The sequence below is a fragment of the Girardinichthys multiradiatus genome, chromosome 10 (assembly GCF_021462225.1).
Source record: "Girardinichthys multiradiatus isolate DD_20200921_A chromosome 10, DD_fGirMul_XY1, whole genome shotgun sequence".
Classification (NCBI taxonomy): Eukaryota; Metazoa; Chordata; class Actinopteri; order Cyprinodontiformes; family Goodeidae; genus Girardinichthys; species Girardinichthys multiradiatus.
In genome coordinates, this window is record NC_061803.1 from 11,015,461 (window position 1) to 11,036,316 (window position 20,856).

Sequence of the window (20,856 nt, forward strand, 5' to 3'; positions counted from 1 at the left end):
AAATTTTCTTTGATTCTGAAGTATGAAGGCTTTCCTACATGGAGCAGAGCACTTTGCTTTCAAACCTTGTCTCGTTTTTAACGCCAAGACTATTAGGTATGATACATGGTACATGGTAAGATATAAAACAGGCCATCAAGGCGGATTTTCGCTCAAAGGCAGCCCATTGACAAAGAAAGTAAAATAGAGAGAGAAAAAGAAAAAACAGGCAAACTATTGGCATCACAGAATATCACTGTGTACAATATATGACATGCTTAATAAACAGGTCTTTATGTTTGTTTCTGACAGGCTTTGTTCCAGGACTGTCCTGAATTTAGCTCCACCCATCTTCAAATCAAATCTGACCACATTTCCTCTCCTTGCTGAAGAAAAGAATCTCCACAGCATGATGCAGCCACGACCATGTTTCACCATGAAGAATGTGTGTACAGAGACATGTGCATTGTTAGTTTTCCCCCACACGTTGTATTTTGCATGTAGCATTGTGTACCTCTTTCTGTGGGCTTGCTGTATGCCTTACATCAGAATTTTCTAACACTGGCCTACTGTCCTGCATGCGTTAGGTGTTCCCCTGCTGCAGCACCACTCCTAACTAAAATAAATGGGCAATTAACAGGCTTCTACAGCACTTGAAAGCATTCTGAGGAGGTTGTGCCTTCCTTAAAATCAAGTTTTTCTCCAGAATTGCCTTGTATTTAGCTCCATCCATCTTCAAATCTACTCTGACCAGCTGCTCTGTACGTGCTAAAGAAAAGCATTCCCACAGCATGATTCTCTACCATGTTTCACCATGGTGTTGATACTGTATGTTCAGGCTAATGTGCAATGTTAGTTTTCCACCACTCAAAATATTTTGCACATAGACCAACAAGTTTAATTTTGGTTTTATCATCATCAGAGCATCTTTCTTCACTATGTCCCCTACTTGGCTTGTGCTATTACTTGTTATGGCTTTCTTTCTTCCACTCTTCCATAAAGGCCAGAGTTGTGAAATGTACAACATTGTCTCGTGTTTATTGTCTGAAATGTTAGGTATGAGCTACACTGTAAGATATAACACAGGCCATCAAGATGGATATTCTTCCAAAGGCACCCCATTGACAATAAAAGCAAAGGAGGTTTAAGAAATAAGCAACCTACTGGCAGCACAGAATACCACAGCTTACAATAAATGACTTGCATTATAAACCATCAACAGCTCTTTGTGTTCAATCTCCCATGGATTATTTCTCTCCAGTCAACCATCAACCACTGTAGGTACAGCGGTGTATGTGTAGCGCCTCACTCAGCAGAAACTGAGCGAAACAGGACACCAGGATGATTATACTGTATCCTGGCTGTTACTGATTTATTGTGACAGCATTAACTCCCTACAGAACCCATGTTGTCAGGTGCGAGGACTGGTGTTGTGCAAGACACTTGATATGCCTCCGCCTTTTTCAACAAAGTGAGAAAGTCTCCAGACGCTGCCGGGAACCCTCAAATCTTCATTACTAAATATACAATTGTGTTTTCGCTAATGCCTGAGGAGAAACAGAAGAGGCAGGTTTGTCTTGCGAAGTAGCAGCTGAACATTTCTTTACCAATATGGGCTTTAAAATATACAGTAATTAAATGTACTTACGGTTTTACATTTGAAGTCTTCTAGTGTTTTTCTGCATGATGATTACAGTGGTGGAATGTATAGAGAGAACAAAAAAAATCACATTACACATCAGTGCAATGCTAAAGTATTCATACCCTTTGAACTTTGTCACATTTTGGCCAAGTTACAGTCATAAACAGCTCAGTCAGATTGGATGGACAGTGTCTGTAAAAACAAATTTTAGTTTTGCCACAGATTCTTAGTTGGATTTGGGTCTGGAATTTAACTGGCCCATTTTAACAGATAAACATACTTGGATCTAACCATTCAATTTTTGCTCTGGTTGTGTGTTTAGGGTCGTTGTCCTGCTGGAAGGTAAACCATTACCCCAATCTCAGTTCTTTTGCAGCCTCCAACAGTTTTTCTTCCAGACTTGCCCTGTATTAAGCTCCATCCATCTTCCCATCAGCTTCTCTGATCCATGCTGAAGATAAGCATCCCCACAGCATGATACTGCCAGCACCATGTGTCACAATGGAATGGCATGTTTAGGTAACTGTGTAGTGTTACTTTTCTTCCACACATATTTCAAACGTTTAAAAAGTTCAGTTTTGGTCTCAGGACAAATTTTCTACCTTTTACACATTTTCCTTCTATTTTTTGCCACAAACACAAGTAACAAGCAAGCATTTTTTGTTTTGCCTCAAGTTGAAGAAGCTGAGACCCATATAAGTTTTTTTTTCCTCACATGTTTCAGTTCACTTTTCGGGGGGCTCTGCAGGGATATTACAAATATTAAAGTTAGTTATACAAATATTTTTGTATGGAAATCATTTACTTGACAAAAACACCAGTTCTTTGCAAATAAAATGTTATAAAAATTGATATAATTAAATAATATGCAGCAAATTAATAATAATTGTTATTTAAAAAGTAATTGAAAATACTGTATATTAAACACTTTTAATAAACTAATCACTTTTTTTTACTAATGCATGTAACATGGCAGGATACAACTGAAAATATGTCAGAGTTTTGTGTACCATGTGAGCACAGCAGCCTGAGCATGGAGGGAGGCATTATTTAGAATAAATTGATAATAAGAGAAACCAGCATGAACGACTCAATAAAAACGGTTTAAGGAGCCAGCGAGTGGAGGCCAACATGATTAATTGCAGGCTTTCCAGGCCTGGATTTATTTTGTCTTTTATTCCTTCTTTAATGACTGGCTGTGAACACCAGTCTTAATATATCGTCCATGTTTCCGGATTACTGGTGACTAACGAGGATTCGAATGGCTGTTATCTGCATTAATGTCTTTGCATTCAAGAAGTCAATACTGCCCATGTGTGCGTCACGAATGTTTGAGTCAGGGCCACCGCCTGTAATCTGTTATAAACCTAGCATTTAAAAGGGTTTTGGAAGCATAAATAATCCTGGCATTTTTAAAGTACACAGTATATTTCTAAATGTACTCATTGAAGTAAGAAGGATCTGTCTCTCCACTTAGAAGTAAATTTATTACCCCTCCACATGCATCTGAATTATTAAAAGGCTGAGTTGTCGACTATTTTCACCACAAAGGATCGATGTTCTGCATCTGTCGGGTAAATGAGGCCATACTTCACATGTTGCTGTTTTCCAGGACCGTAGAGGTACAGTGTTGATAGATAGTTCCTAGCTGCCTTTGCATTGAAGCAGCTCAATTAAATGAAAAGAGCTGAGCCCAGCTCGGTAATGATCCCTGTGATTCATATATTCAGAACAGAAATCAATTCTACATCAGCTTAGCTGAAACAGAATCCTCTACAGCCTCTAGTCTTAGTGCCGAGAAATCCGCACAAAACGATGAATCTAAACGGGGAACACTGCATTGAACAAGACATATGGAGTTCATTAAAGAGTCAAAAACAGGTAGGAACGAAAAGCATTATTTCCAATAATAGGTTTTTGAGGAGAATAGGAAACAGACCGTTTTACCGCTGCGCCGCTGTTATTTCAACCAATGATGTACAACAGTTGAGCCGAGCATGGCTAGATGGGACCCAGGAGAGGACTTGAGGTTCATGTTTGCCAATCTTTCTTTATACCTGCCCCTGGTGACCGTAAATACACTTGTATGCCTCCCAGCGAAATGCTTAAAGAAGCAAGTTGTCCGAGTCCTGAAGGCATTCACATGGTAATATCCTTTATTAACGATGGCAGCAAAGTTCAGAAGACACCCTGAAGAGTTCCTTAATCTCATTCATCTGGGAGTTTTTCATCTGAAAATATTCTCCTAGAGAATTTTTGCAATGGAAATAATTAACACATTTATTAAAATGAATTTTAAAGAATCTATTCTAAGATAATGACATCAGACTAGGGGGGAGACCTTTCGCCATGTAATACAGGTTATCAAATTCAAACCAAATTTTAACTAAGAGACTTAATAAGCTTTTCAAAGAGTCTGTCAATGTGTTTTCTTATATAAAATCCCAGATGCATAAAACTGCAATAAGACACAAGTTATTTTACCAAAAGAAGGAAACTTATAAAATATTAGTTCCTTGCCACGGTGCACACTGACATAGGGCAGAGGAAGCTGGAAACAAAACTACAACTTTCTGAATGTAAGATGACAACTATTCCCATTCAGCCACAGTCGCCCTCCCCCCCAAAAAATACATGCAGAGCAAACATTAAAAAGAGCGGGTATACCTAGACCTCAACTGCCCTGATGGCTTTTGTTTGATCCGGAGCAGAAATGCCCAATGCTCTGAGCCAAATGAACGTGACTGATGCCAGCTGAATAACTGGCCCACATGGTTGCACACATAACTCCATTGTAACGCAGCAGTTAGTCATATTATTGCATTTCCAGTCAATAACGAGATGATTGGCTGGCAGCGGCATGTCTAGTTAGTGGCATATTGTTGCACTTGACATTTATCACAGCTCTAGGGTCGTGAACTCGAAGCTAAACAGCAGCTGAATCATTAAAGCTGAACGGTCGCAGCTTTTCCGTCTCTCTGACGCACTGACATAAGTGTTTTCACGCTGAAATGAGTGACTAACTTCCGCTAAGCTAAACACGCCTTTGTTCAAATTGGGACATAATGCGCTAAGAGGGAAATGTACTCATACTTTTGGAGGAACAAAGGCTTCTTTAAGAGGGACTTTTTTGCTGCATTTGATACAAAATACCATTGACTGTTTATAACAGTCAATGGTATTTTGCCAGCAAATCAAGTCATGTGTTTTGTCAGAGTTTAAAAAGGAAACATAATTTCAGTTCAATAAAAGACTCACTGTAGGATAAGAATTTATGGATATGTTTAAAGGATGGTTGGGTTATAAAACAGTATCCCAAGCTATGAACATTTTACAGAGAACTGTTCAGTCAATCATCTAAAAATGGAAAGAGAGTGGGACAATGAAACCTATCAAGACGGGCTCATCTTCTATTGGGCCGAATAAGGACAGCATTAATCACGGAAGCAGCAAAGAGAGGGGACCCTGGGGGGAGCTGCAGAAATCAGGTGGAAGAATTGTGGGAGAATTGTGGGAGTGTTCTTCTTCTACATGGGTAGAGAAGCTCATCGGAGTTGATGAGAATGTAAATGCTCGACAGGATCAAGTTATTCTGAATGAGGCAAACTGACCTGAGTGTGTATGTGCATCCTGCGTCAACGTGACGTATTTCCGCCTAAAGTGGCTAGTCGCTCTGGCTAGATGCTAGCAGAATATTCCGATCGGCAAGTTTATGTGACACATTTTTAGTCCAATCGGCCATTTTATTCTGATTACTTATGTCCATATAACGGTACGATCTGATTATTTTTTGTTTTTTAATACATTAACATTTTAATCTGATCGTAAAAGCATTGTTTAGATGCTGCAGAGAACTTGAGAAAGAGGTGGAGGTTCACCTTCCAGCAGGATGTGCACTGCTGGTAGAGACCTACCCTGAAAGTCTGCAGCTGAAAATAAACTTTAGAGGTGGTTCTACAATGTATTGACTCATGGAGGCTGAATACAAATGCACACCACACTTTTCTGATTTTTATTTGTATAATAAGTTTAAAAACCAAAAGTAATTTACCCTATTATGCACTGCTTTGACTTGGTCTATCACAAAAAATCCTAATAAAACACACTGAAGTTTGTGTTTGTAAACGTGACGAATGTAAAAAAAAAAAAAAAAAAAATTAAGATGTGTGCATACTTTTGCAAGGAATTATATTCAGGGGTTTTACATTTGAAACATTGATATTGCAGATTGAGATTAAACAGGAAGGCTACTTTTTTGCTAAATTAATTCATTGCAGCTTGTCCAGCCCAATAACATAAACAAGATAATTTGGTTTCCACCTTTGAGCTCAAAGCAAGTAAGGTGCTCGATAAAATGTAGCACTCTGCCTCTTGGTTAAAAAGAAAAGGAAAATCAATGGCAAGAGGACGAAGGACCTATAGCTATCACTTAATTCTCTTATCAGTGTGATTTAGTGAGCAAGGATGATGTTAAATAACTGTAAATCCTTATCTGTGACTTTGTGTGTGGTTTATGGCAGTTTCAACTGCGGCTCAGAGACAGAATGTCCATACCTTCTGCCGGATTCGCGATTTATTGCTTTATTATTCTCTGTCTCAAAGAGCAGAGAAACATAATTGAAAGAAGGAGATAGCAGCTATGGTTGAGGAGCAGGAAAGGGGGCTTGCAGGAATTGAGGAGCATCATTGCTTCAGACACATCAGAGCGACAGCTTTATGGCTAAAGAGCAGAGCCCAGTGGTTTCTTTTGGGGCTCTTTTTTATGAAATGAGCAAGATCCAATTTTCTGATTCATCTGCAAACAATCCAGAATGAGCTTAGCATTCTGGCACTGGGTTTATAGCAGGCCTACATGAGACAGAGGTCACCAAGAGGGCTTGCAGAGCTGAAGTCATGAGTTTGCGCTTGCACTGTCACAGATGTGCTCATATTTTTACCCTTGATAACAACAAGCCTGTTGTTTTCCCTGATAAGGCTTCAGTGTGCACAGTAATGGGAATTAAGCAGGGCATAAGTCATGGCAAAATTGGGTGACAGCAGATCAATAGATGGTGGTAAAGCCTCTGGGAGAATTAGTAAAGGGGACCCCTTTGTTTGTCCAATGCTGGAGAAAGAGTTAATGCCTATTCGCTTCTGAATTAATTGTCTGAACCAAGAATACAACAAGCTCATGAGAGGGGAGAAAATAACCTGACATTTTTGTTTTTGTAAAAGATTTACATGTAGCAAGCTTATAAGCTTTTAACCAACTCTAATAAAATGGGTCTTTACCTTTAGTTGGTTTTGGTTTGCTTATTGTGCTCAGGGCTTTAGGATAGGAGGACTGTTTGTCACAGTTTTAGCAAATTTACTAATGGCTAAAGTATGGTGGCCGGGGGTGCAAAACACTTTTACAAGTACCGAAACAAATTTATATTTCAGAAAACAAATTTACATTTCAGAAAACACTTTTACATTTCAGAAAACACTTTTACATTTCAGAAAATCAACCGGAAAGGGAATGTACCAACGCCGAGGCTGACCCAGAAGTCAGCCTCAGCGGCTGCATCCTTCGAAGGCCGTATTTGTAGGCCGATTACGTTACAGCGCGGCGACGAAGGCTGTCCCAATTCATGAATCATGACTCCCTCAAATGCGGCCGACAAATGTGTCCTTATTTTGCCCGATTTGAAGGATGGGTCGTGAGTATCCTTCGCGGCCCATCATTTCCCATCATTCATTGCGGGTCGAAGCGGATTGGTCAAGCAGGGGAAGCCATGGCGGACCATAGCAACAAAAGCTTTGAGTAAATTGTGGAAAATTACACTTTCTGTGACACAAATTAACTTCTACAATGTTTTTAGTGCGGGAATATAACTATGTAGACGTGAAATATCTGCTTGATTTATCTAGACATCGCTTAATTTCAAATGTGCTCCGACGTGTTCGGAGTTTTCCGTTCCCGGCGTAGTAACCGGCTCGCCTCGCCAGCCCTACCGGCGGTGAGGTGAGCTAGCCCGGTAGAGATCTGACCGGACTATCGGCACTAAGCTCCCGCTGGCAGTCATCACAGTGAACGTTTAACACAAGTGATTTCTAACAGTTTATGTTATTATTTTAATTGTTACTGAAAATTGATTTAACATTTCAGGTGATATTAAGGTTAACCAGAATAAATGGACAGTTTTATGTAATCCAACTGTATCGCTGGAGAGTGTGATTGAGAATAAATAAGCTTTTCAATATTAATTTTTAATGAAGAAATGTACTACATGTTTTAAAAGTTTATTTATAATTCAGTTAGCATTATAATTTCTGATTCCAGGTACAATCCAGAGACAATCATGTTCAGGTAAAAAAGATGTTTGATTTAACTTGCCAATAAACACAGAGATAGCAACTTTATGGCTAATGTATGCTGACATATTTTATATATATATACATATATTATAAACAACAACTTTAAATTTTAAGATAGATGGGAATTATAAAGTATTTGATCCCCTCTGACTGTTCTTAGATAATTATATAATAATGCAGTGTTTTTGGTGTATTAGTATCTACTTGCTTTGATCACTTAAAATATCCAGAAGCATGCCTTAAAAATAATGTGTTTTTTCATCTCCATTCTTCCCTTTTCTAGACCAGACCTGATTTTCGGCTGAGCAGGGAGTCTCTGGCAGTGCTGCTTAATCTTTTGCACCAGGATAGGCAGCATGGATGGGGTGCTACTATTGAGACCTTGGTTTTTCTTTTCTGGCTGGCAAGTGGCACATCCTACAGAGTGGTCTGCAGAGTGTTTGGGATGCCTCACTCTACTGTCCATCGCATCGTCCACAGAGTTACAGAGGAGATCGTGGCTATTCGTAACCAGGTCATCTACCTTCTAAAGACCCCTGAGGACTTAAGGCAGTGTCCCGTGAGTTTGCAGGGCTGGCACGCCACAGAGCTTTTCTTAAAGCTGTGGGTGCAATTGACGGCTGCCATATCCGCTTCAGGTGTCCAAGCAGCCATGATGGTCAGTGCTACAGGAACAGGAAACTCTTCCCTTCCATAATCCTGCTGGCAGTTTCTGAGAGCCATTTTATTGACACGTATGTGGGCTGGCCTGGGTCAGTGCATGACTCTAGGGTGCTCCGCCACAGCCCACTGTACAGTTTATCCTCCTCCAGGGCATTTTATCCTTGCTGATGGAGGGTACCCATGCCTCCAATATCCACTCCCCCTCATCACTCCCTACAAGAGGACAAGACAAGGTGTGGGAGCCCAGCGCTTTAACAGCCATCATTCTAAAAACAGGCTCTATAATAGAGCGTTTTTGGAATGATGAAAACCAGATTCAGGGCCATCTTCCTGCAAGCGCTGGAGGTGCACCACACCTTTGTACCTCACGTAAGTTTTGACCTAGATCCATTTTATATATACATTATACATAATATATACACACATAGTTTTCAGGTCATAACAGCATGCGCCATCCTCCACAACATCTGCCTTGGTGCTGGGGATGTCATGGCCCCAGAGGAGGCTGTAGAAGAGGATGAGGGTAAGGTTTGGACTGAGACAGTCAGCGTTGCTCTCTGGCGGGACCAGCTTTCAGCTGAGGTGTCTGCCCTGGAGGAGGTACCACCAGAACATGACTACTGTGTCAGTCAAGTATAATATTATAGATGTGATTAATTTTTGAGGGGTATAACTAATTGTAATATTTTGTGAGCACCATCTTCTAATTCTGCATTTTTCCGATTACCTCTTAGTGATGTGGCAGCCGTCAATTCAGCCAGCCCTTTAAACCCACTTGATGGACGATGACGTGGACAGCGGAGAGAGGCATCACAAACATTTGCAGACCACCTGTGTGATGCTTCGCTCACCATCCAGAAAGACAAACCACAAGTCTCAGTTGCAGCATCCCATCCAAGTCTCTGACCTTGTGAGAGATTTAGCCTCACCGCCAGAGACTTTCTGTTCAGAAAGACATCTGCCTCTTTGTTCTGTTCAAGAGGTTTTTCCAGGAACCAGTCACTCAGGTTGATCCTGCTGTCGCCATTGTAAATACTTGTACATAGTTTTATTTTATGCCTTTTGTCTTGTAATCTTGATCTATTTGAATGTTTTCTTCCCCCATTCTGTTTAAAGTGCTGTTTGTATTTTTCTTAATAAATTCTGGTTATAACTTTAAATTAAGTTGATGTATTGTTAGATCAAATGTAAATAACATTAGTGACAAAAACAATTTTGAAATTTATTAGAACACCTTAAAACTTTAAGAAACAATCTGAACAAAACTTAATATTTCCTATGTAGTACCTTATTTTGGTGCCATTCTTTGGAAAACAGTCTGTCCATTCTCTGTACCCTCAGGTCCTCCCTGATCAACTCCATCATCTCGGTTCCTCTTTCTTTTCTGACCCCTTCCTGCTGGCTCACTGTCTTCCTTCTCCATCTGGTTGCCCACCGCTCCGCTTGGCCCTGGAGTGTCCTCAGGGATGGAGGCAATTAGGACAGGAGGTGTTGTGGAAGGCCTCTGTCCCAACACCTCATCCATAAAGACAAACCAGGGCCAAGTAGCAGCAGTGGGCTTTTCACTGACTCCCTCTCCTGACCCTAGATACTTGCAATCCTAAAGTTAGATGGAATTAAAAAAAAAAGAGTTGACTAAACAGAGAAACCAATAAGACTTTTAGAAATATTTTTTTATTTGTGTGTGACATGAGAACTTCTGAACAAACTCTAAATTCTTTTTTTTTTTTTTCAAATTGTCCCATATTGTTTTGGCCTGCAAAGGGGTGACCTTCCCCTGTTGGTCCATCTTCTCCAGAATTGTCCTGAACCGAAAGAAGTACGTTAATCACTGGATGGATATTTATGAAAGTTAGAAAGATAGGAGTTTTTGAAACTGGACAGAAACTGACTGCAAAGAATGTTGTTATTGTACCTCCAAGCCACGGTGGCTGAGTTTTTAGCTCCAATAAAAAGGTGGTGTTTCTCACCCCTGAGCTTAATAAACTGGCCCGTCTGCTCCTTTGTACCTAAACAAAATATGAAAATACCAAAAAAAAAAGATAGGAATTTTGGGGTTTTCATGAGCTGTATGCCAAAATCATCCGTATTAAGACAATAAAAGACCTGAAATATTTCAGTTAGTGTGCAATGAATCTAAAATATATGAATGTTAAATTTTCATCATTACATTATGAAAAATAATGAACTTTATCACAATATGCTAATATTGGACCTGTATAGTACATTTCTTAATTAAAAATTAATATTGAAAAGCTTATTTATTTTCAATCACACTCCGCAGCGATACAGTTGGATTACATAAAACTGTCCATTTATTCTGGTTAACCTTAATATCACCTGAAATATTAAATCGATTTTCAGTAACAATTAAAATAACATAAACTGTTAGAAATCACTTGTGTTAAACGTTCACTGTGATAACTGCCAGCGGAAGCTTAGTGCCGATAGTCCGGTCAGATCTCTACCGGGCTAGCTCACCTCACCGCCGGTAGGGCTGGCGAGGCGAGCCGGTTACTACGCCGGGAACGGAAAACTCCGAACACGTCGGAGCACGTTTGAAATTAAGCGATGTCTAGATAAATGAAGCAGATATTTCACGTCTACATAGTTATATTCCCGCATTAAAAACATTGTAGAAGTTTATTTGTGTCACAGAAAGTGTAATTTTTCACAATTTACTCACAACTTTTGTTGCTATGGTCCGCCATGGCTTCCCCTGCTTGACCAATCCGCTTCGACCCGCAATGAATGATGGGAAATGATGGGCCGCGAAGGATACTCACGACCCATCCTTCAAATCGGGCAAAATAAGGACACATTTGTCGGCAGCATTTGCTCGGAATGATTCATGAATTGGGACAGCCTTCGTCGCCGCGCTGTAACGTAATCGGCCAACGAATACGGCCTTCGAAGGATGCAGCCCTGAGGCCGACTTCCGGGTCAGCCTCGGCGTTGGTACATTCCCTTTCCGGTTGATTTTCTCAAATGTTAATTTTTTTTCTGGAATGTAAATTTGTTTTCTGAAATGTAAAAGTGTTTTCTGAAATGTAAATTTGTTTTCTGAAATGTAAATTTGTTTTCTGAAATGTAAATTTGTTTCGGTACTTGTAAAAGTGTTTTGCACCCCCTGGCCACCGTACTAAAGGAAGCAGTTTCTCAAACCAAGATTCAGTTCTTCAAAACTGCAAATAACTCCTGGAGAGCCAGCCTCATGTCCATGATAAGAGCAGTACATTAAAGGAAAAAACAACTGCTTCCAGAAGTGCTTCGAGGTTAATGCAAAAAATACATTGTAACTATTTGTTCATGCACGCATAAACATTTCCGAGGCAATAAACGTCACTGATTTACTGGTACACTGAAAAATCAAAACAAAAACTCCAACAAATTAATAACTAAATAAATATTTACACAACTAAAAATAACCAAATAAACAAAGATTCCAAACAAAACACGAAAGTAAAATACAGAATAAAAAAGTTGATAATTCAGTGAAATAAAACCAAGACAGGCATTACGGGTTGAAAGGAATAGCCTAGTGGTGACTGGTCCTGGTCAGCTATTGTCAGGCAACACAGAAAGTTTTGGATTGTTACGAACTATTTAAGAATAAAAAAAAACAAATGATCAATTAATGTTAATATGCTATGGGTAATTTTGTACAATTGACATTGTTAAAAAGTGATAATCATATCAGGACATATAAAATCGGCAAGAAAACTATTCAAATAATTAAAATGCATATAAATTAAAAGTTAAATAAAATAAAATCAAGGCAGTATGTTGAATGAAACAATGGTCATCTGTTTCTGTTTTTTGACAGCAAAAGCAGTTTACAAATTACATGTAAAATAAAATACATTATGTTATTTTAAACACACTGTGGGTAATGTACAGTCTGATCATATGCTAAGTGTCACACTGACTATCAAAAGCTCAAAAATGTAAAAGGTTGTTCTTCAATTGGTTTATACCTTCTTTTCTTATATTAATGCAAATATAGTTAACTAATTGCCCTGTACAATAAGAGCAATGGTGAGTAAATATACAGTACAGACCAAAGGTTTGGACACACCTTCTCATTCAAAGAGTTGTCTTTATTTTCATGATTATGAATATTGTAGCTTCACACTGAAGGCATCAAAACTATGAATTAACACATGTGGAATTATATACTGAACAAAAAAGTGTGAAAAAACTGAAAATATGTCTTATATTCAAGGTTCTTCAAAGTAGCCACCTTTTGCTTTGATTACTGCTCTCTTGGTATTCTGTTGATGAGCTTCAAGAGGTAGTCACCTGAAATGGTTTTCACCTCACAGGTGTGCCCTGTCGGGTTTAATAAGTGGGATTTCAAGCCTTATAAATGGGATTGGGACCATCAGTTGTGTTGTGCAGGAGGTGGATACAGTACACAGTTGATAGTCCTACTGAATAGACTGTTAGAATTTGTATTATGGCAAGAAAAACGTGGCTAAGTAAAGAAAAATGAGTGGCCATCATTACTTTCAGAAATGAAGGTCAGTCAGTCCGAACAATTGGGAAAACTCTGAAAGTGTCCCCAAGTGCAGTCGCAAAAACCATCAAGCGCTACAAAGAAACTGGCTCACATGAGGACCGCCCCAGGAAAGGAAGACCAAGAGTCACCTCTGCTGCGAACGATAAGTTCATCCAAGTCGCCGGCCTCAGAAATCGCAGGTTAACAGCAGTTCAGATTAGAGAATAGGTCAATGCCACACAGAGTTCTAGCAGCGGACACATCTCTAGAACAACTGTTAAGAGAAGACTGTGTGAATCAGGCCTTCATGGTAAAATAGCTGCTAGGAAACCACCGCTGAGGACAGGCAACAAGCAGAAGAGACTTGTTTGGGCTAAAGAATACAAGGAATGGACATTAGACCAGTGGAAATCTGTGCTTTGGTCTGATGAGTCCAAGTTTGAGATCTTTGGTTCCAACCACCGTGTCTTTGTGCGGCGCAGAAGAGGTGAACGGATGGACTCTACATGCCTGGTTCCCACTGTGAAGCATGGAGGAGGAGGTGTGATGGTGTGGGGTTGCTTTGCAGGTGACACTGTTGGGGATTTATCCAAAATTGAAGGCATCCTGAACCAGCATGGCTACCACAGCATCTTGCAGCGGCATGCTATGCCATCCGGTTTGCGTTTAGTTGGACCATCATTTATTTTTCAACAGGACAATGACCCCAAACACACCTCCAGGCTGTGTAAGGGCTATTTGACCAAGAAGGAGAGTGATGGGGTGCTGCACCAGATGACCTGGCCTCCACAGTCACCGGACCTGAACCCAGTCGAGATGGTTTGGGGTGAGCAGGACCGCAGAGTGAAGGCAAAAGGGCCAACAAGTGCTAAGCATCTCTGGGAACTCCTTCAAGACTGTTGGAAACCATTTCAGGTGACTACCTCTTGAAGCTCATCAACAGAATGCCAAGAGTGTGCGGAGCAGGAATCAAAGCAAAAGGTGGCTACTTTGAAGAACCTAGAATATAAGACATATTTTCAGTTGTTTCACACTTTTTTGTTCAGTATATAATTCCACATGTGTTAATTCATAGATTTGATGCCTTCAGTGTGAAGCTACAATATTCATAGTCATGAAAATAAAGAAAACTCTTTGAATGAGAAGGTGTGTCCAAACTTTTGGTCTGTACTGTACGTGAAAGTTATAAATCCTGTATATATCATACAACATACCTAAAAAGCATTATAACTGAAAATAAATCAGGACCACTGATATTGTAAACATTTTATCACTAGAGACTATTTAATGATAGGTAAAAGATATCTAAACTTTATATGTAAAAATCTATTTTGTCAGGCTGCTTTTTCTTTTACTTATTTACAGGATATGGTATGCCAGAGAGAGCCTGTGTGGTTTACAGTGAGGATGACTGTGGGAAATGTGGATAACACCATTAAAAATGCCTCCCAGCCTTGTTCTGAAGCCAGAGGATGAAAATGTATTTGCCCCATCTACACAGTGCTCATAATGATTAGACAGAACATGTGACAACTCTCATAAAACCGATTCCTTTATTAAGCTCTTAAGGCAAATGCATATTGTGGCTATCACTCCAGGACATTCCCACTTAAATGCACAGATAATTTGTTGCTACAATGTATTATTCCTGCCCCAGAACCAGACCCCAGCCAAGCGAGCAATGTGTCAATGATAACTGAAGATATTAATTAGTATATTACAACCATGGCACATTTACTTTCACTACTAATAAATTCCAGGCCATCAGGTTGTGATTTAATTATAAATTATGTAAATGGTTGCCATGAATCATTAAGGTTTATACATTTTACGATCTAAATGTTAGGGTTGTATGTAGGCAAATTACAATGATGAGGATTAACACGCCCATGTGATGACCACACATGCATAATAATACTCAGTGAACAGATTGTCCTGCTAATGATGGAAAATATTAAAATAAAAAAAATTCATAATTGACAAAAACATGAAATTTGGTTTTGCAAAATATTATTTTCATAAGAGTCTAATTATGTAGAGCTGGAGATTCAATTTACACTCTATTCAATTACCACCGAATTGTGTGTAAATTGAATCTCCAGCTCTACATAATAAATCTAATATCATTCAAATTAAATATTCTGTGCAATTAATTTAATGTAGTGTGAAGTGACTTCATTCTACCAATGAAATAATGAAGTATTTTACACTTCTTGTTCAGATAAACAATGTATTTATATTTAAATGAGTTATTTTGTGATTTCTTTAAACTTGTTTAAATTTCTTAGTTTTGCTATCAGAGTTTATTTTTTTAAATGGTAGAAAATATATATTATATATTTTTTTTTTCCCAGTAAACTTGTCATATAACCAAACCCAATCCCAGTAATCTTGTTCAACTATTCAACTAAGTCTGGTGAATCACTAGTTGTTTCTCCCATTTGATTCTCCTATAACCTGCAGAACACAGACGGGCTGGTGGGTTCAGTTTACTGAATCATAACTCAGAACCTGTATCTCAGAATGATGCAATATTTAACAATTAATGGTGTTCCGGTTTCAAGTTGGAAAAGCAGTGGGAGATTTGCAAATGTTTGCACACTGATGTTCTCAGCAACCAGGCTAACTACTATTACTAATACAAGCTAAAATATAATAGTTTCCATAGATTATGTATTCAAACACTTAACAAAAATGTTTGCATTTTAATTTTCTTCTTCAAGACTGCTCATTCTTTCACTTAATTACAATGAAAAAGAAAAAGATATTTGAGATTTATTTTTCAAAATGTACCCCAGCAAATAGATACCAAAATTCAATTTGAAATATAAAATTTTAAAATGAAAAAGCATTTCCAGAAATGCTTTTTCATTTTAAGAATGTGGCTGCATTATTTGACCCATAAATAAAATTAGTAATCAATCATCCTATTTGCATTTTCTTCTTCAAGACTGCACATTTTATGCCATAATCAAAAAGAAAACAAAGCAGACATTGCTTTTTCGTTTTCGTGGTCTGCCCGCAAAGTACTGCCCAGAACTCGAAAACGAAAAAGCATTCCGAGCTGCGGGCGCAGAAGAGTGACGTCAGCAGCCGCTCTTCCTCAGCTCCCTGCTGACCGAGCTACCCATCTTGTTCGGTGGGAGGCGCTGTGCACGTCTGCAGTGCATTACATTGCAAACGTGCCGAGAAATTGATTGAATTGCAGCAGGGCCGAGCTCAATTTGTGGCAGTGGCAGGCACAACTGGCAGTTCCGGTGGCAGGCTGTGGCATCCTCTTGGCAGCCTTATGGCCTGGGACATCCAGCGTGTTTTTAAGCATTTATTTATAATTGTCTGTGAGTGACAATTCAGAATAGCCGTTCGTTCTCTATAATAAACCGGCTGTTTGTGCAATAAATCTTCGTCATCCTTTCAACACGTCACACATACACATAGTGCTATTTATTTTCCATGTCAAGTAAATACAATCACCTTATGTTAGGGTCTATTTCTGTTTATTAAATAATAATCAATAATGAAATCATTATTTAAAGGTAACAGGCTATAACAATAATGACAACCCGTTTGCCGATAGTCAGCATCAGCTTCCACAAAAACAGCGGCAACCGCATTGGCAAGCTTTTACGGCCGGTCTGGCACCTTCTGGCATCCTCGCTGAATCCCCTGCCACCCTGCGGCAGGCTGTGGCAGCTTCGGTGGAATTGCCACAGCCTGCCACCGAAGCTGCCAGTTCTGCCTGCCACTGCCACAAATTGAGCTCGGCCCTGCTGCAATTCAATAAATTTCTTGGCACGTTTGTAATGTAATGCAATGCAGACGTGCACAGCGCCCCCTACCGAACAAGATGGGTAGCTCGGTCAGCAGGGAGCTGAGGAAGAGCGGCTGCTGACGTCACTCTGCTGCGCCCGCAGCTCAGAATGCTTTTTCGTTTTCGAGTTCTGGGCAGTACTTTGCGGGCAGACCACGAAAACGAAAAAGCAATGTCTGCTTGGTTTTCTTTTTGATTATGGCATAAAATGTGCAGTCGTGAAGAAGAAAATGCAAATGCAAATAGGATGATTGATTACTAATTTTATTTATGGGTCAAATAATGCAGCCACATTCTTAAAATGAAAAAGCATTTCTGGAAATGCTTTTTCATTTTCAAATTTTACATTTCAAATTGAATTTTGGTATCTATTTGCTGGGGTACATTGTGAAAAATAAATCTCAAATGGAGGCATCCGGTATAGATGCCCGAGCCACCTCAACTGGCTCCTCTCGATGTGGAGGAGCAGCGGCTCTACTCCGAGCTCCTCCCGGATGGCCGAGCTCCTCACCCTATCTCTAAGGGAGTGCCCGGCCACCCTACGGAGGAAGCTCATTTCAGCCGCTTGTATCCGAGATCTCGTTCTTTCGGTCATGACCCAAAGTTCATGGCCATAGGTGAGGGTAGGAACGTAGACCGACCGGTAAATTGAGAGCTTTGCTTTTCGGCTCAGCTCTCTCTTCACCACAACGGACCGGCACAGCGCCCCCATTACTGTGGCAGCCGCACCGATCCGTCTGTCGATCTCCCGCTCCATTCTTCCCTCACTCGTGAACAAGACCCCGAGATACTTAAACTCCTCCACTTGAGGCAGGAACTCCCCTCCAACCTGAAGAGGACAAGCCACCCTTTTCCGGTCGAGTACCATGGCCTCGGACTTGGAGGAGCTGATCCTCATCCCAGCCGCTTCACACTCGGCTGCGAACCGCCACAGCGCATGCTGTAGGTCTTGGCTAGAGGGGGCCAGCAGGACCACGTCATCCGCAAAAAGAAGAGACGAAATCCACTGGTCCCCAAACCAGACCCCCTCCGGCCCTTGGCTGCATCTAGAAATCCTGTCCATAAAAGTTATGAACAGGACCGGCGACAAAGGGCAGCCCTGCCGGAGTCCAACATGCACTGGGAACAGGTCCGACTTAGTGCCGGCAATGCGGACCAAACTCCTGCTCCGCTCGTACAGGGACCGGATGGCCCCTAATAAAGGGCCCCCGATTCCATACTCCTGGAGCATCCCCCACAGGGCATCACGAGGGACACAGTCGAATGCCTTCTCCAGGTCCACAAAACACATGTGAACCGGTTGGGCAAACTCCCATGAACCCTCGAGCACCCTGTAGAGGGTATAGAGCTGGTCCAGTGTTCCACGGCTGGGACGAAAACCACACTGTTCCTCCTGAAGCCGAGGTTCGACTATCGGCAGGACTCTCCTCTCCAATACCCTGGCGTAGGCCTTACCAGGGAGGCTGAGGAGTGTGATCCCCCTGTAGTTGGAACACACCCTCCGGTCCCCCTTCTTATAAAGGGGGACCACCACCCCAGTCTGCCAGTCCAGAGGCACTGTCCCCGACCGCCACGCAATGTTGAAGAGGCGTGTCAACCATGACAGCCCTACAACATCCAGACACTTGAGGTACTCAGGGCGGATCTCATCCACCCCCGAAGCCTTGCCACCGCGGAGCTTTTTAACCACCTCGGTGACTTCAGCCTGGGTGATGAAAGAGTCCAACCCCGAGTCCCCAGCCTCTGTTTCCACCACAGAATGCGTGATGGCAGGATTGAGGAGATCCTCGAAGTACTCCTTCCACCGTCCGATAATGTCCTCAGTCGAGGTCAGCAGTCTCCTGCCCCCACTATAAACAGTGTTGGCAAAGCACTGCTTCCCCCTCCTGAGGCGCCGGACGGTTTGCCAGAATCGCTTCGAGGCCAACCGGTAGTCCTTCTCCATGGCCTCACCGAACTCTTCCCAGGCCCGAGTTTTTGCCTCTGCCACAGCCCGGGCCGCAGCACGCTTGGCCTCACGGTACCCGTCAGCCGCCTCAGGAGTCCCACAAGCCAACCACAGCTGATAGGACTCCTTCTTCAGCTTAACAGCATCCCTTACTGCCGGTGTCCACCACCGGGTTCTGGGATTGCCGCCACGACAGGCACCGCAGACCTTACGGCCGCAGCTATGGGCAGCAGCATCGACAATAGATTCAGAGAACATGGTCCACTCAGACTCTATGTCTCCAACATCCCCCGGGATCTGGTCGAAGCTCTCCCAGAGGTGGGAGTTGAATACATCCCTGGCCGAGGGCTCCGCCAGGCGTTCCCAGCAGACCCTCACTATGCGCTTGGGCCTGCCAAGTCTGTCTGGCTTTCTCCTCCTCCAGCGGATCCAACTCACCACCAGGTGATGATCAGTGGACAGCTCAGCCCCTCTCTTCACCCGAGTGTCCAAAACATGCGGCCGAAGGTCTGATGATACGACAACAAATGTACCGGATGCCTCCTGGACACCTTCCTCGGGAGGTGTTCCAGGCACGTCCCACCGGGAGGAGGCCCAGGGGACGGCCCAGGACACGCTGGAGGGACTATGTCTCTCGGCTGGCCTGGGAACGCCTTGGGCTCCCCCTGGAGGAGCTGGAGGAGGTGTCTGGAGAGAGGGACGTCTGGGCGTCTCTGCTGAGTCTGCTGCCCCCGCGACCCGGTCCTGGATAAGCGGAAGACAACGAACGAACGAACAAACGAATCTCAAATGTCTTTTTCATTTTAATTAAGTGAAAGAATGAGCAATCTTGAAGAAGAAAATTAAATGCAAATAGGATTATTGATTACTAATTTCATTTATGAGTCAAACAATGCAGCCACATTCTTAAAATGAAAAAGCATTTCTGAAAATGCTTTTTCATTTGAAATATGGTAACGATTTGCTTCCATAGTAAACAAGGTCAAGGATTTCAGGCCAATTTCGCGAATCCGCAATTTTTATTGTTTACTGTGATTATGTAGTCCAATATCAAGTAGGCCGAAGTTGCAAGTGGATAAGTCTAAATGTATGACTGTTTGGTATATTAACCTACACAATATAATACACCGTCCCCCAGCATTAGAACCTCTTCGAAGTGTAAACTACGCTCCTTAATATAGTTGCTTGATTTGGATGGAGAGGGTGTAAATACAGTAATGACACACCATTGCGATGCAAGGCATAGTTCTGCAGGTTCGTCGTCTTCATTATCCTCTTGCTCTGGGTGAGACTCTGGCTCGAACATGTAAGGCTGGATGGACAAGTCTTCCGTTGTTGACATCTTTTAATGAATTTGGGAATAAAACGTTTCTGCGCGGCTGGATAATTGTATCTCTGTTATCAAACTACAAAAATGGCGGAACAGGGTGGGGTGGGAACGCTCTCAACCTGGAGGGGGACAAGGTGTGAAGTGCCTCAAAAGCATTTCAAGAGACCGAACCAAAACCAGTTGCTCTCAGACGGACCTCAGAACAGGGCTAAAAGAGGGGCCTGTGGAGCTACAATAACAAGGAATTTAGACCAAAGCATTGCAGTTTCACCTTATATAGACCACAGCTGAATGATTTAAGGATGAAAAGGAAGGCTTTAAAAACATGATATATAGTCACATGTGACTATAATCACCCTAAAAAAATGCTTATGCTTATGCACCTCAGCGTAGGTGAGACCAACACTGGTCATTTTGTTTTTTGTAAAGACCCAACAAGATTACTAAAGTACAATCACAATTTTTTGCCTGTCCTCAATTGTTTGGGAAATGGCTAAGCTGGCTACCACTATGCAGGTTCACAAAGGATTTAAAAAGCTACAGTTTGAAAGGTCCCTATGGTTTAAAGTCCTGTTAATGATGTGCCCAAAAAATGCCACTGTAAGCTATAAGCAACATGAGTGTTGATCATCTGACGGGAGGC